Source organism: Schistocerca nitens, chromosome 8 (assembly GCF_023898315.1).
Source record: "Schistocerca nitens isolate TAMUIC-IGC-003100 chromosome 8, iqSchNite1.1, whole genome shotgun sequence".
NCBI classification, from domain to species: domain Eukaryota; kingdom Metazoa; phylum Arthropoda; class Insecta; order Orthoptera; family Acrididae; genus Schistocerca; species Schistocerca nitens.
This window is the reverse complement of record NC_064621.1, coordinates 529,017,418-529,029,637: the sequence shown is the minus strand read 5'-3', so window position 1 is coordinate 529,029,637 and position 12,220 is coordinate 529,017,418. Positions and strand designations below refer to the sequence as shown.

Genomic DNA, 12,220 nt, shown 5'->3' with positions numbered 1-12,220 from the left:
TGCTAGTCTTAACACAGTCACTCACAATCCCTTTCACTCACGTTAGCAAGTTTATGGTGTTGCATTTCCCGAAAACGTAATAGCTACAAAAATACTGATTCTTTTTGACTGAGAATGCTCGCCAAATATTAAGTCTGTCGGTTCCTAATGCAGTCACAGTTTTTAGCCACCGACCCGCTCAATACGCCACGCGGAATTTATATCTTTTCTCGTCACAAAATTCACTTAAAAATTCCGAAATTTCTACACACCCATCGGAATAATTATGCCGTCACTTTACAACACTTTTGATGTATGAAACACTGCTAGATCCGGCAACTTATCATTTCCATCGGAACTACTACTACACACCTCCGAACTGTTTCATGGCTAGGCTCCGACTCCTCTCTAGAACACTCTTATTCTTCTTTACCAGCAGAGAAAGGCGCGCGAAGAATATTGCTCTACCATTGGTCAGTTTACTCAACAGCCAATAGAAAAACAACATTCTCCCTCGTCAGTCCGCGCTTTTCACCAATAACCATTCTCAAAATAGTAAACCTGACGACTGCACTTTTTACCGACGTAATTATCTAATATGCTGAAGTTTTATTTATGCATAAGGTTATTTACTATTGTTATTTATACCTGAATTAACTTTCCCTTCACCATAAACATACTTTATGTGGTGTCACCGCCAGACACCACACTTGCTAGGTGGTAGCATTTAAATCGGCCGCGGTCCGGTAGTATTCGTCGGACCCGCGTGTCGCCACTGTCAGTAATTGCAGACCGAGCGCCACCACACGGCAGGTCTAGAGAGACGTCCTGGCACTCGCCCCAGTTGTACAGCCGACTTTGCAAGGAAAGGTTCACTTACAAATACGCTCTCACTTGCCGAGACGATAGTTAGCATAGCCTTCAGCTACATTTGCTACGACCTAGCAAGGCGCCGTATTCAATTGATATTGAGATTCTATTAATGTATCATCAAGAGCGATGTTCTACAAATGTGGATTAAAGTTAAGTATTCCAGAAGCTACGTACTTTTCTTTATAGCATTCATTACGTATCCTGTTTCAGACCTCACGCCAGCCTGCGTGAGTTTAAGCGCGTGCCTTTCGGCTTCCTCTCATTGTGTCTAGGCTGTCTTGTCTACACACAACATATCTGGCGACTCGGATACAAACGGTCGTATCGCTCTAATTTACTTGTGTCATGGCTTCGCCACAATCTCCCGATGTACGGTCCGAATTTTATCGCTTGCAGAATCAGCAGACGCAGGCGTTATTGGATGTCCTTGGACAGCTCGTCCAGGGTCAACGTGCAATGCAAACCGATGCGGCAGCCGCCGCTACACCGCTACCGCAGCCACAACACGCAGTTGCACCACCTTTTCGTCAATTCGATGCGGCGATGGAAAGCTGGACAGAGTGGTCACGCCAATTTGGATTCCATCTCGCCGCCTACAGAATTCAAGGTAATGAGCGGCAGGCTCTCTTATTGGCGTGTGTAGGGGTGCAGACGTACCGTGTGATAGTGAAATTATTTCCCTGCCGTGACGTAGCAACTCTGTCCTACGAAGAAATTTTGTCTGCTTTAGATGCATATTTCAAGGAATCAGTCAATGTAGTTGCAAAACGGTATACGTTCTTTCGTACAAAACGTACGGCTGGTCAAACTAATCGGGAGTGGGTTGCAACTTTGCAAGGCCTTACAAGGGATTGTGCTTTTGAGTGTGAATGTGGACTCCCTTATTCAGATACTATGGTACGTGATGCGATTGCACAGAATGCTTCTGATGTTCGTATAAGAGAACAGATTTTGAAACTAGTCAATCCCTCCCTTCAACAAGTGATAGACATATTGGATAGGCAAGACACACTTTGCTCAGGCATCTTTTGAAACTTCGCCAGCCGTGTGTCACATTAACCAGCCCGCCGGGCGAGCTGCACGGAACAGTAAACAGCCCTCGCGCTCGTCCGCGCAGCTGCCACCTAGCCCTCCGCCACGTGTCCTGCGCCAGCATGCAAATGCAGTGAAATCATGCCCGCGGTGTGCAACCAGACATTCGCGTGCGGATTGCCCGTCACGCCAAGCTATTTGCTTTTTCTGTAATAAAAAAGGACATGTTCGGAGTGTTTGCCAGAAAAAGCTCAGATCGGACACTCAAAACCATTCCAGGCCCTTTGCTTCACGCCAGAATCGGGATCGAACCAAGAATAATCAGGCTTGTGAACCTTCGCCCATGGACATTCATGTAGTTAAGTCCACTCCGACCAGTGCCACTCTCTCTAAAAGTGACTGTGTGCGTCCCACAAAATGTGTGCGTCGACGTCGCCGGAAATCACGTCAATTAGCAAGTGATTCTGTACCAGTGTCTGTTCAAATTGCATGAGAGAGTCGCTCTTGTCGTCAGCAGGACAATAAACTTTAGGTGGACTTGGACATTCTTGGCCACGTGATACCATTCCAGCTTGATACCGGAGCTGCAGTTTCATTGATCAATAAAGACACGTACAAACAACTGGGCACACCTCCGTTGCGTGCCGCAAATGTTACGTTAAATAGTTATTCAGGTCAGAATATCCCTGTGTTAGGACAGTGCAGCCTTCTTGCAACATACAAGGGACAAACAAAACTTGTGTCTTTTTACGTCCTTCATTCTTCTTCTGCTGTGAACTTGTTTGGTTTAGATTTATTTCAGTTGTTTAACTTGTCTATAGTAAATCAGGTCCTATCAGTGAACCAGACTGTGCCTTCAGCCAGTGTTTCTCGTTTATGTGAAGAATTTGCAGACATTTTTACACCGGGCCTCGGTTGCGCTAAGAACTATAAAGCACATTTGGAACTGAAAGTAAACGCGCAACCGAAATTTTTCCGAGCGCGCAATGTTCCCCACGCATTGCGTGATGAGGTCGCAAGAACATTAAATGATTTGGAGTCACAAGGTGTGATTGAACGTGTGCAGGCTTCTCTCTGGGCCTCACCCTTAGTAATTTGGCCGAAACCTTCCGGAAAATTGAGACTTTGTGTGGACTTTAAGGCAACAATGAATCCACAATTAGTGATTGCAACTTATCCTTTACCCCGCCCGGAAGATCTTTTTGACAAACTGTGCCCGGGTAAATATTTTTCGAAGTTGGACCTAGCAGATGCGTACTTGCAAATACCGGTGGCCGAAGAATCCCAGCGAGTTTTGGTGGTTAACACGCATCTTGGTTTGTACCGATTCAAAAGACTGCCATTCGGGTGTGCATCCGCCCCTGCATTGTTTCAGCAATATCTGCAAACTGTGCGTCGGTCCCTACTGCAGCAAACTATCTGGACGATATTGTGATCTCCAGAAAGACGGAAGAAGAACATTTAGCCAATCTCAGAACATTATTTCAGGTCTTGCGACAAAATGGTCTTCGCTTGCGGAAGGACAAATGTGTGTTTTTTGCTCGTGACTTACCATATTTGGGACATGTAATCAATGCACAAGGCATACATCCGAGTCCAGAGCACCTCCGTGCCATACTGGACTTACCTTCGCCGCAGAATTTGAAGCAGCTCCAGAGTGTTTTGGGAAAAATTAACTATTATCATCGCTATGTTCCCCATGCCTCTTCCATTTCAGCTCCGCTTCATCGCTTACGCCGTAAAGGTGTTCCGTTCGTCTGGACGACGGAATGCGAACGCGCCTTTCGCCAGTTGTAATCGGCGTTGCTTTCAAATACTTGCCTTACGCCATTCGATCCCCAGAAACCCCTTTTGTTGATGGTAGATGCATCGGATTTCGGGATCGGTGCTGTGCTTGCGCACAAAGATGGATCGCATGATCGCCCTATTGCCTTTGCGTCCAAATTGCTCTCGTCTGCGCAGAGAAATTATTCACAGATAGAGAAAGAAGCTTTGGCTCTCGTATTTGGTGTTACTAAGTTTCACGATTTCTTGTATGGTCGTCACTTTACCATCATCACAGACCACAAACCCTTGACGTCGCTTTTTCATCCGAACAAGCCTGTACCTCCACGTACAGCGCAGAAATTCATTCGCTGGTCTATTTTCCTCTCGCAGTACCGCTACGATATCTTGTATCGTTCCACTGCTAAGCATGGAAACGCTGATGCGTTGTCCCGTTTGGCTGTTGCTGAGGATAGAGCATTCGATTCTTCCGAATTTGCTTGCATGTTCATTGATGCGGAAACCGATGCCGTGGTCGAATCGTTTCCGATTGATTTTCGTCGTGTAGCTACAGCCACAGCTGCTGACCCTGTCCTTGCTACCGTTTTGCGTTTTGTTGCTACGCAATGGCCCTTGTCACAGTCACGGATCGAGGATCCGTTGGTTCGCCGATTTTTTGCTCACAAGGAGAGACTTTTTGTACGACGTGGTGTTTTGCTGTTGCGTTCTGATAATGATCGGTCCAGGGTCGTGGTCCCACGTTCGTTACAGTACTCTGTCTTACGGCTTCTCCACCAAGGACATTGGGGTATAGTGCGCACGAAACAACTTGCTCGTCAGCACTGTACTTGGTTCGGATTCGATGCTGCGATTACGAATATGTGCTCTTCTTGCATGGCGTGTGCCGAACAACAATCCGCACCACCGCGGAAATTTTTTGCATGGCCGAAAGCCACTTCCCCTTGGCAACACTTGCACATAGATTTTGCTGGTCCATTTTGGAATGCTCGATGGTTGTTTGTTGTCGATTCCTTCAGTAATTTTCCTTTTGTTGTCAGGATGTCTTCCACGACGTCATCTGCCACCTTCCAAGCGTTATCTGCTATCTTTTGCATTGAAGGTCTTCCACAGACTATTGTTTCCAACAATGGCCCACGATTCATGTCCGCAGAATTTCAGTCATTCTTCAAGGCCACTGGTATTCAACATCTGACATCCGCGCCGTTTTCGCTCAGTCCAACGGTGCCGCTGAACGATTGGTCCGGACTTTCAAGTCGCAGATGTTGAAGTTGAAAGGGTCGCATTCTCGGGAGGACGCGTTATTGCTCTTTTTGTCTTCGTATCGCTCTCAGCCCCGGCTGAGTTGCTCCACGGTCGTCCTCATCAAACCTTGATGTCTTTGCTGCATCCGCCGCATCAGGTTCCTGTGCAGCGGCAGCCACCTGCTTTTGCTACAGGCGACGTTGTATACTATCGCAGCTATCGAGGTTCACGGCGTTGGCTCGCATGGCGCATTCTTCGCTGCCTCGGCCGCGCTATGTATCTGGTTTTGGGGGCCTCTGGTGAGGTGCGTCGGCATCTCAATCAGCTGCGCCTCTGTCGTCGCACGGGTTCTGCCGCTCCCCGTCTGCTTTCAGCGACGGTGCCGTCCGGTCAGCGCCCTGGGGACCCATCTACTGGCTCGCCTCATCCCCAGGTGTTACCGACGCTGCCTTCCATTTTGCCCCATGGAAACGCGCCGCCGCCGCCGCCGCCGCCTGTTCTTCTGCTGGCGACGCCCGCAGTAGACGCGTCGCTGCAGCCGCCGGGTGCCTCCCTGGGTCACGCGCCGCCGATCGCTTCCCATGACCAGCTGTCATCCGACATGGAACTCTTGCCCGATCCAGACCAGATGTCGTCTTCGCCCGTCGGGTTCCCCGACGCGATGAAGGTCGACCCTACGGTCCCTCCTGTGTCTTTACGGGTGCATACACCCCATGTTGGCGTGCACCCTGGACTAGGTTTACAGGCGTTTCCTAGCTCCCCTCGGACCGAATGGCCGGGTGCGGGTGGCACAGCCTCGCCTGTTGTTAGGCTCCCCACCTCGTCGCATACGTCAACATGGGGTCCTCCCCACGGCGGGCGGAAGCCTTATAATACCACCGTACGCCGATTTGCGGGGGAGGAATGTGGTGTCACCGCCAGACACCACACTTGCTAGGTGGTAGCATTTAAATCGGCCGTGGTCCGGTAGTATACGTCGGACCCGCGTGTCGCCACTGTCAGTAATTGCAGACCGAGCGCCACCACACGGCAGGTCTAGAGAGATGTCCTGGCACTCGCGCCAGTTGTACAGCCGACTTTGCAAAGAAAGGTTCACTTACAAATACGCTCTCACTTGCCGAGACGATAGTTAGCATAGCCTTCAGCTACATTTGCTACGACCTAGCAAGACGCCGTATTCAATTGATATTGAGATTCTATTAATGTGTCATCAAGAGCGATGTTCTACAAATGTGGATTAAAGTTAAGTATTCCAGAAGCTACGTACTTTTCTTTATAGCATTCATTACGTATCCTGTTTCAGACCTCACGCCAGCCTGCGTGAGTTTAAGCGCGTGCTTTTCGGCTTCCTCTCATTGTGTCTAGGCTGTCTTGTCTAGACACAACACTTTACAAATCTATTCTACAAAAATCCCCTTTGTCCACATCCATACTTCTTCGAAATGTTCCCACACTAAATCCCACTACATAAATCGTTAAACAATTATCTTCATATTAACCTTAAACCACACTCACGCATCATTCATACGGCTAAAACACATTTATAACATTTTACAGACACAAAAAGACATAATAACACTTTATGAAAATACTAGAACAGTTTATGAAAAACATTCTATTGCTTTAGTGCACTCTAGTGGCCACAATCGTAACTAAATCACAGTCCCCTATCCAATACTGTCCGCTATCGGCTGATACATAAACTACGTGCGCGTCCAGTCTCGCGTCACCATCTGTCACCATCCAGCTCTAAGACACATCTCCCACTTAACGGCCTCCAAGGCAGGATCGGTATATGGCGCTACGCCTCACCATCTGTGAATAAAGTGTTTAGTAGAGGCTCATATCATTTGTACCGTTGCCTTCTTTATGGCTCACCTAATAACTACCTAATTTGCAAGTTAATGCTTTTAGTACATTTATTCTTTAAAATATTAGCCAGGTTTTACATGCTGCACAAATACAAGTTGATCATTAGTTTTTGAGTTTATTTAACAACATTACAAACTCTGATTTTTTTTTATCTAGTTCAACATAGTTCAAATTTTATTACCTTTTTCTTTTGAACAAGTAATCATTAATTTCTAGTTCAGTCTTTTCTCGTGTATGAGAAAGGGTCTGGGCAGGTGGCGACCCTGTGATTTAAATGAGCATTTATCCCTTGTAGGTGGCTGAACCAATGTTTTCGCACGAATGTTACGTGTGCATGCAAAGTGATACTTGACATACATCGATTCAGTTAAGCATCAGCAGAATGATATTGATGTGTAGCTTAAATAACTCATGATAATTTATTTACATCGATGATTAGTCCAGTGAGTTTGCTTTTCTCTGATTAGGGGGTCGTTATTCACACCCCTCCCCTCATCTCTCCCTTTGGTCCGCACCTGTGTTACAGAAGGATGCTGTGTACTGAAAACATAAGGCTCGCAGCAGTATTAGTAAGGAAAGGAATGTGTGGAATGGTGTGCCCGAGCGGTTCTAAGCGCTTCAGTCTGGAACCACGCGACCGCTATGGTCGGAGGTTCGAATCCTGCCTCGGGCATGGATGTGTGTGATGTCCTTACGTTAGTTAGGTTTAAGTAGTTCTAAGTTCTAGGGGACTGATGACCTCAGATGTTAAGTCCCATACTGCTTTGAGCCATTTGAACCATTTGAAATGTGTGGAAAACGCCGGCTAGAATAAGGGGAAATATGGCAGTACGTGTGTTAAAACATAAATAAATAACTTCCATGGTTTTAGAGGGAACCAATGGGCCGTAGAGGGCAAAACTACATCTACATACGCATTCATGTTCACAGGCCACCACTTCGCGCATAGCAAAGGATACCTTGTATCACTCATCATCATCAGTTATCTGCTATATTAGCAGGTCCTTTGCCTCTCCATTTTCTGCGATCCAGTGCTTCCTTCTTAAGGCTGCTGTATGTTGTACCGTCCATCATGTCATCCAGTATCTGGAATCTCTTCCTTCCTCGCTTCCTTTTCCCTTCTACATAACCTTCTAAAACTGTTTTTATCAGTCCGTCATTCTTTCTTAATATATGCCCAATTTCTTTTTCTTCTGTTTATTACATCTAGTAACTGTCTTTTCTCTCCCACTCTTCTCAGTACCCCTTCGTTTCTTACTCTGTCCATCCAACTTATTCTTTCCATCTTCCGCCATGTCCAGATCTCAAAATCCTCCAGCCTTTCTCTGTCTTTTTTCCTCATAGTCCATGTTTCAGCGCCATATAGAAGAACACTCCATACAAGACATTTTATGAGTCTCTTTCTGAGTTCTCTGTCCAGACCGCTGCAGAAGATTCTCCTTTTCTTATAAAACGCCTCTTTTGCCATTGCTATCCTTGTTTTAATTTCTGTGGTGCACTTCCAGTCGGTGTCTATCCTGCTTCCAAGATACTTAAAATTTTGCACCTGTTCTAGTGTTTCTCCATTCAGCCAATTTTTATTTCCTTATTTCCTCCTATTGCCAATACTTTTGTTTTATTTGTGTTAATTTTCATTCCATATTTTTTTCCGTTAGTTGCAATGGTGTCCACCAAATCCTGTAATTCTTTTTCCCCTGTGGCTAGAAGGACCATGCCATCAGAAAATCTCAAACACCCTACTCTTCTTCCTCCAATTTCTACTCCTTTGTCATCTAATGAGCATTGGCCAATCATATTTTCGAAGTACAGGTTGAAAAGAGTAGGTGATAAACAGCATCCTTGTCTTACTCCTTTCCCTAGTCTGATCCAGTTTGTACTTTCTCCTCTCACTTTAACTGAAACTTTTTGATTAAGGTATAATGAGTTTATAAGTCTTCTGGTGTTCCAGTCCACTCTCTTTTCCCTCGTAATAGTCGCCAGCTTGTCCCAAACCACATTGTCAAATGCCTTTTCTAAATCGATGAAGCACATATATAGGTCTCTTCCTTTTTCAATAAACCTTTCTCCCAAGATTCGTAGGAGCCCTATTGCATCTCTGGTGCCCGTATTCCGTCTAAAGACAAACTGCTCCTCGCCGAGATTCTCCTCTATTACTTTTTCAAGTCTTTTATTAATTATTCTTAACATCACTTTGGCTGCATGTGAAATGAGGCTGATTGTCCTGTGCTCGCTGCATTTCTTGGTTCCTTGTTTTTTCGGTAATGGAATCATTACTGTTGTCAGAAAGTCCTCAGGCCATGATGTGCTTGAGATGTGCTTGTTACCTCAGGTGCTGCGTGATTGTCGACAAGGAGTGAAAACGGAGCAATTTGTGACTGCCCTTTCAATTTAAGACCTTAAAAACGGACGGAATTTGTAGTCGTAATACCAGAGCATCGAAACTACTTGGAACTCTTTTGTATGTGAACGTGTCCGCGCCTTTGTACCCCTACAAACCAAGCAACCATCGTGTCCGTGCACATCAGAGTAGCAAAGAATGGAGAACAGCCAGCTTGCTTGTGCTTGGGGGCGTAGCTCAGTTGGTAGAGCGTTCGCTTTGCATGTGAAACGTCCCGGGTTCAAGCCCCGGCGCCTCCACGTTTTGTGGTCAGTGCATGGTAAGTGTTGGTCGCGGCTTGCCTGAAGGCACGCAAGATGTTGCAAAGCCAGTGTCACAGACTCATATGATGTATACTGACGTAAGGAGAGCAAGACGTAAATGTGAGGACCGGCTGTTCTCGAGGTGTCATCGAGTGCAAATCTTAGGTATAAGGGCCTAACGACAATGAAGTCTAGAGAGTGGACAATACGTTCGTATCACTACTGGCAATTTTCTTTCCTGTTCCTCTTTCAAATGGACCGAGATAAAACTATCTGTCTATATACCTCCGTACGAGCCCTAATTTCCTTTATCTTGATTTCGCGGTCCACGTGGTGGCAGTAGAAACGTTCTGGAGTCCGTTTCAGATGCCGCTTCTCTAAGTTTTCTCAATCGTATTGCGCGAAAAAAAAAACGTCGTCTACCCTGCAGGAATTCTCATTTGACTTTCTGAAACACTCGCGTGTTGATCGAACCTACCGGTAGCAGGTCTAGAAGCACGCCTCTGAATTTCTTCGATGTCCTCGTTTAATCCGACCTCGTAGCTATCCCAAACACTCGATCCAAATCGTAAGGAAGGCAGATATTGTAATAAATCCAATAAATGATTGAGGTCTTTACAGTTAAGGGCTGCTTCGAGATGTAGAGGTTGCCACAGGAGAAGAACTCATGCTGGGTCACATGTAACCAATCAGAAGACTGATGAAATGAAGTAAAAAGAGGAGGCATCTGTTATTCGAATGGTCATGGGTATTCTTCCTAAAAAAATCTAAGGCTGTCAGCAACCCGAACGTTACCATAAACACCGCTGCGTTTTACAAGGTGTTATCTTGGTGGAAGAGATACGCTCCCGCTTTCCACCGCCTTTCGAACTGACTTGGCTTGGCATTTGTAGGGATTCGTACAGTGGGCTCTAAATCATCGTACAACATGGCATTTTCACTTTTACAGGGATGAAATATGTGATATGTGATGGAAAAAAATCACTGTACCAACCGAAGAGTTAACCTCCGACCTTTGGAGTAATCGCCCGAGACTTGCCCACTACTTCGCCGAGCCGTAAACTGCATCGCCGACTGGAACTCAAGGGGGGAACGCCTGAATTTCTCAGAAACACTCTCACAAATTGTTGGACTGACACTCGTGGATAATGAAAATGGTTTGGTCACAGCCTTGTATTTTTTGTAGAATGACCTCTTAGCCTGTAGCGGAGTGTGCAATGTCGTCCATGAATTACACTCTCTTTCTTCGTCGTGAACAACACAGGCATGCAATTTTAAAATTCATCTACGCTAAAAAGTGACCCTCCTACATAGCAATTCAATTTCACTTATGAAAATTGCCTGCTCCATGGAAACAAAATCTTCGAGTTAACTGACCTTAACTTTCTGGGTCACCCAAGCCAACAGTATCAAACAGTTTCACACTACTTGATAAATGCGCAAGAAATTCACTTCTCTTTGTTGAAATAATGACCATCATTTGTCTCTGAGCTTTTTTTTTTTTAATATTTATATAAATCCCTGTAAAGCCTACTCGTGAAAAGCCTGCCTTCATCTTCTCTCCTTCCTGCTGTGACGTCAAAGGTACAATATGAAGAAATGCTCTATTAACAGAATCGAGTGGACACCTCGACCCGAATGCAGAGTCGTGATTATCTTCATTTTTACGAAACTGGATCGAATGTTGCGAATCCGGGTTGCCGTCAGCTGTTTGTGATGGACTAAGTTTGTGCCGGACCAGTAATCGAACACGAATGTCCGCTTATCGCGAGCGGTCACGTTAACCATTTCGACTATCCAAACCCCCCTCCAAGAATGATCCAAACTTCCCTATGTCACGGTGTCCACAACCCTTACGTTCGCATTTTCGTGATTCCCGCACAGACGGAAACAAATATTTTATCGTGACTTAAGGCGGTCGAGGTGCTGATGGATTATTGATGATTGCATGTTTTTATGCAGTGTCTGTATTTTCACATTTCAACGTCCTTCAGTCATGGTTCAAATGGCTCTGAGCACTATGGGACTCAACTGCTGAGGTCATAAGTCCCCTAGAACTCAGAACTACTTAAACCTAACTAACCTAAGGACATCACACACATCCATGCCCGAAGCAGGATTCGAACCTGCGGCCGTAGCGGTCACGCGGTTCCAGACTGTAGCGCCCAGAACCGCACGGCCACTCCGGCCGGCCCTTCAGTCATGCCTGATTGAAGGGCATTGTAGAGTGATGGTACAGACACTGTACAGACATTGTATAACCATCAACGATGCAGTCTTCATTTTACTTCGAGGAGGTGGCACTGCATGAAATGGATTAGTCTGTCCAAAACTTTGTTCTCAGTACAATAGCTGAGCCGTCTAAGACGTAAGATCACAAAAACCGAAAATACGTTGCACCAGTCCGAAGTGGCGGTCCAAAGATCCGGTCGACACGTCGCGAGACAAACACTCGATGCGGAAGGAGACGTGCTGGGAACGCCGACATTTCTTAGTGCGCCGTTTGTTGCCGCTTTCACGCCGCTGTATTTGCAAGGCAAACGAATTTCAGTCAGCGGGAAATTGACGACTTCCGAAAGTTTGCCCATCCGCGGGCAACACATGTCCGCAAGCTGTTCCACTCGCGACACCGCGCCGGCTCACCTGCGCAAACAGACGACAGTCCTCTCTCCACACGAGCTGCCGGCCCAGACCTGTCGCGAAACTTGCAGCTTCAGTGACAAGCGTCCACGAGAGAGCTCACAGGCTGCTGCGTCACCGGGACTATCGAGCCGTTCTCACGCTGTTGAAAAACCCC

General features: G+C 46.3%; 1 non-coding gene across 1 annotated transcript; it reads left to right on the top strand.

The window, feature by feature from the left end:
• Positions 1-9,347: 9,347 nt before the first annotated feature.
• Trnaa-ugc (transfer RNA alanine (anticodon UGC)) lies at positions 9,348-9,420 on the top strand. Its single transcript has one exon. It is a non-coding gene; the product is annotated as a tRNA-Ala (tRNA).
• The last annotated feature ends 2,800 nt before the right edge of the window (positions 9,421-12,220 follow it).